The following is a 5,629-nucleotide window of genomic DNA, read 5'->3' as shown; positions in this document are numbered from 1 at the left end:
GACATTGCGGAATCCTATGACGGTTAGAGAATGTTCTTCGATGGAGAAGCAAACTTCAAAGGAGTTGGCATTGGAGCAGTCCTAATATCAGAAACCGGTCAGCATTATCCAGTGTCTCCCAAACTCAGGTTCCCCTGCACCAACAATATGGCCGAGTATGAAGCCTGCATCTTAGGACTCAAAATGGCCATTGACATGAACGTTCAAGAGCTGCTAGTGATTGGAGATTCAGACTTACTTATACATCAAGTACGAGGAGAATGGGCAACCAAGAATTCCAAGATACTCCCGTATTTGCACCACATACAGGAATTAAGAAAGAGGTTCACGAAGACGGAACTCCAACATGTTCCCAGAATCCAGAATGAGTACGCTGATGCATTGGCTACCCTATCATCTATGATACAGCATCCAAACAAGAATTTCATTGATCCCATTCCGGTGAAAATGCATACTCAGCCAGCTTACTGTGCCCATGTTGAGGAAGAAGCAGACGGAAAGCCTTGGTTTCATGATATCAAGGAATATTTGGCAAAAGGAGAGTACCCAGAGCTTGCAAATCCTACTCAAAAACGCACACTTCGGAGATTGTCCAACAACTTCTTTCACAGTGGAGGAATCCTGTATAGGAGGACTCCCGATTTAGGATTATTAAGATGTGTCGACGCAAAGGAAGCATCCAAGCTACTAGAGGAAATTCATGCTGGGACCTGCGGTCCACATATGAACGGTTTTGTCTTAGCAAAGAAGATACTCCGGGCTGGTTGCTTTTGGATGACTATGGAAACGGACTGCATCCAGTATGTCCGAAAATGCCACCGCTGTCAGGTACATGCAGACATGATAAAGGTACCTCCAAACGAGCTTAACGCAACAAGCTCATCGTGGCTGTTTGCCGCCTGGGGAATGGACGTTATTGGACCAATCGAGCCTGCCACTTCAAACGGACACAGGTTCATCCTAGTAGCCATCGACTATTTTACCAAATGGGTCGAAGCAGCATCTTTCAAAGCAGTGACTAAGAAAGTCGTGGCAGACTTTGTCCGCGACCGCATTGTTTGTCGATTCGCAATTCCAGAGTCAATCATTATTGATAATGGCTCCAACCTCAACAGCGACTTGATGAAAGCTATGTGCGAAACTTTCAAGATCAAACACAAGAATTCCATAGTCTACAGACCTCAGATGAATGAAGCTGTAGAAGCCGCCAATAAGAATATCAAGAAGATATTGAGGAAAATGATAGAGAAGCATAGACAGTGGCACGAGAAGTTATCATTTGCTCTACTGGGGTATCGCACCACAGTCCGCACATCAACTGGAGCAACCCCCTATATGATGGTTTACGGTACAGAAGCTGTCATTCCCGCTGAGGTAGAAATTCCTTCCCTAAAGATCATACAAGAAGCTGAGCTCGACGATGCAGAGTGGGTAAAAAGTCGTTATGAGCAACTAGCCCTTATAGATGGAAAGAGAATGAATGCAGTCTTCCATGGTCAACTCTATCAGAACCGAATGTCCAGAGCCTTCAACAAAAGAGTCAAGACAAGACAGTTCACACCGGGGCAGCTAGTGTTGAAGAAAATTTTTCCGCATCAAGATGAAGCCAAAGGGAAGTTCTCTCCCAACTGGCAGGGTCCATACATGGTTCACCGGGTTTTGACAGGAGGAGCCCTCATACTTGCAGAAACGGACGGAGAAGTCTGGCCAAAGCCGATCAATTTAGATGCACTCAAGCGTTACTATGTGTAATCTTTATGCTTTCCTTATATGATGTAAATTGAACTACGCCTAACCTGATTCCCGTTTAAGAGGGGATACATAGGCAGCCCTATGGGTTCGGTCACAATTCAATAAAATTTTCATTTCCCCCCGCAATTGGAAACTGGGGCAGAATTTTAAGGAGGGCCCTCAAAATTCTGAAGTGCTATCAGCCGATCGCCGCACGAGCAATAATCAGAAACGTCAACCCATCAAACTGGGGCAAAATTTTGAGGAGGACCCTCAAAATTCCGTAGCAGGAGAGGTTGCAATGTCCTGAACTACGTCACAGTCGTCGGTTCATCTAAAAGCTATTTTTTTATACATTTATGTCATACTTTTACAAAATCATGCACGTTTATTATTGAAACTGCTTTGTTTAGCAACGCTACCCCAATGATACAGACGGTGTCACCAGATCAAAGCCGAACGAGTCAAGCAAAGCCAGCGAGGATACGAACTAACCTCCCCCTTTACAAAACTCACGGTTTTTCTTTGGATGCAGGCACTAGGATTGCAAAATCCTTAAACATATTGTACGTCCATGGAACAAACATTGTTCTTATAACCGTTGCACTTGCCAACATTTGCTATCAACACACACCAGTAATGCTCAGTAGTAATGCTCCCAGTAATCACAATGCCGCGATCTGCTATCAGCTAAGAAAACTCTACTGTCATTTGTTACTTCATTTCTTGCATAAGGATACCATTCTGCCTTCCGAGACTAAACGCTGTCTCCATCTACATTTGCATTGCATAAGGCTACTATTTTGCCTTCCAACTTGCATAAGGCTATCATTCTGCCTTCCGAGACTAAGCACTGTCTCCATCTGCATTCTTGCATAAGGCTACCATTCTGCCTTCCGAGGTTAAGCTCTACCTCCATCTGCATTTGCATCTTGCATAAGGCTACCATTCTGCCTTCCGAGACTAAACACTGTCTCCATCTGCATTTGCATTGCATAAGGCTACTATTCTACCTTCCAACTTGCATAAGGCTACCATTCTGCCTTCCGAGACTAAGCACTGTCCCCATCTGCATTCTTGCATGAGGCTACCATTCTGCCTTCCGAGATTAAGCTCTACCTCCATCTGCATTCGCATCTTTGCATAAGGCTACTTTCCTGCCTTTCAAGGCTAAGCTCTACCTCCAATTTTCTTCAGAACTAAGCGCTATCTCAAGAACTATTTATCTCGCTTTTCTTACGGGCTAAGCTCTGCCCTTCAATTCGCAAGACTAAGCTCTGTCTTGTCTGCATCATACTACTGCATCCTTCATGGGCTGAAATATCGCCAACTCGTCCAAAGGCGTCATTGTTCAAAGGCACCATCTTCATGGCCCGAGAACACCATGTCATGGCCTGAGGATCTCTTTCAATTTTTTTGCATATCATTATTCAAAGGCGTCATGGTTCGGAGGCACCATCCTCATAGCCCGAGAACATCATTTCATGGCCTGCGAATCCTGCATCAAGCAATCCATGGCCCAGGACATCATGGTCTGAGGACACGGTTCCTAACCGTCCAAAGACAACATTCATGGTCCAACGGGAATTTGCATCATGTTTAAATTACGCAATATATGCTTGTATTGTTTATTTGCAGGTAACCCGGCGAACAACGGCTATCCCAGCAGGAGCGATCCCGCTCCAGTTTTCCCAGCCATATCCAACCTTACCAATTCCCGTAAAACCGTTCACTCACCCGACCCTAGATGTTGCGTCCACTCTTGAGATGACCTCACCAGCATACTTCGCCGATGAATCCTGAACTACATACGGCCTGATTCCTGTAAAACCAGGGATATGTAGGCAGCTCAGAAGCCAGAGTGCGGCCTAATCTCTCGAACCATTTCGCTCGGTCAAAATTGGCCATCATATCTTTACCCGACAACTCTTTCATCCTTCCCAGGTAAAGAGGGGCAGCTATTGATACCCAATTTTTACCAAAATATTTTTAAAATTGCATTTATACCTTCAAAATCATGCATCAATAGCAATTGGTATTTTTCCATAATTTTTCTATATTTTAATAATTTACCCAGCATTTTATTTCCAATAAATAATTACAAAATGGCATTACAAATGATTTCAAAAGCATTTCTTGATTTAATTTATTATTCATGGTCCTATTTAAATTAAATTATTTCATAATTAGCCAAATTGGCATCATTTGGCTACAATTGCAATAACTTTGCAATTATAGCCCAAGCATATGATTTTATACTTTTTTTTACCAGAAATTAATCATTTATATTTTTAAAATATTAGATAATCATTTTTAATTATTTTCTATGCATAAAATTCATTTTGTACAATTATCAGCTATTTTTGTAAATTGTTTTATTTAATTTAATTGGGTATTTAACAAATAGCCAATTTCATTTCAATTCTAGCCTAATTAAATCAGACCCCAACCCAATTAAAATAGCCCAAACCCCAGGCCCAATCCATCAATCCTACCTGACCCAATCCCTAGTCCAATCTGGACCGTTGATCAATTCTAATCAACGGTCCAGATCCCCCCTTTCCTAATTTAACCTAATAGACTACCCCCCCCCCCACGTTCTCTCATTCTCTCATCACTCTCTGCCGACACACCCTCCCATTCTCTCTCAAATTCTCTCAAGCTCCCTCTGCTAAACCATGGTTCCTCTCACCGGCCGTTGGCTCGCCGGTAACAATGGCGGTTCCACCACCACCCCTAGCCTCCATGGCTCCCCCCATGCCGGACTATTGCTACCCTAAGGTCCACAAGGAACCAGAGGCGGTTCAACTCACCCCCATGGTTTTCATGTCATTCTCAGGACAATCTTGGCCTATCCGAGTAAGATCCTGCCGTCTCCGGCTAGAACCTGTGATTTTTGAGCCGATTCTCTCTCTTTGGGTTCTCTCTCTGAAACCCTGATTTTGACTCTTGATTTCTAAGATCTGTAACAAGATCTGAGTCTATTCGAGTTGTCTTTACTGTTTTCTTAAGGATTTCTCTGATTTCTTCTAAAACGACTCTTCGTCTTCAAACTAGGGTTTCTTAACCCCTTTTCAAAATGGCTTTTCCTTTTGATTTTGGTATTAATCTATGATTTTTACTATGTTTAAACGTTTATTTGAGTTTTCTCTTTTTATCTGAGTTATTGTGTTGAAAACCCTAAGTTTCTTGGTTTTAATCCTTAATTCTGAGTCTGTTTTGTGATAACATGTTTGCTTAATCTGTATATGTGTTTGTTTCTCACGAGCCTTGTGATTCTCTGTGGTTTTATCCTATCTTGTTCATCAGTGCCTCCGACTTTTACTTCTTCCGCCTATGTCATGTTTATTCTATTAACTCATGCTATGCTCTACATGAATCCCTAATTTTTTTATATGATTTTTGCCTACTCAGCTTCTTAGAGTTCTGATTTTGCTTACTATGTGCTTGTTCTCGTAAAGTTGTGTAAATCAGTACTATTTGCTATTTTTGAATCTTTGAATCTTTGTGACTGATCCTTCACTGATTTCATGTGATATTCTCTACTAATTTCAATTCAAAATGGCTTTTCCTTCTGATTTTAGTATTAATCTATGATTTTCACTATGTTTAAACGTTTATTTGAGTTTTCTCTTTGTATCTGAGTTATTGTGTTGAAAACCCTAAGTTTCTTGGTTTTAATCCTAGATTCTGAGTCTGTTTTGTGATATCATGTTCGCTTAGTCTGTATATGTGTTTGTTTCTCACGAGCCTTATGATTCTCTGTGGTTTTACCCTATCTTGTTCATTAGTGCCTCTGACTTTTACTTCTTCCGCCTATGTCATGTTTATAATATTAACTCATGCTATGCTCTACATGAATCCCTAATTTTTTTATATGATTTTTGCCCTACTCAGC

This window comes from Nicotiana attenuata, unplaced genomic scaffold, assembly GCF_001879085.1.
Source record: "Nicotiana attenuata strain UT unplaced genomic scaffold, NIATTr2, whole genome shotgun sequence".
Taxonomy (NCBI): Eukaryota; Viridiplantae; Streptophyta; class Magnoliopsida; order Solanales; family Solanaceae; genus Nicotiana; species Nicotiana attenuata.
The sequence above is the reverse complement of the archived record's forward strand: the minus strand, read 5'-3'. Positions refer to the sequence as shown.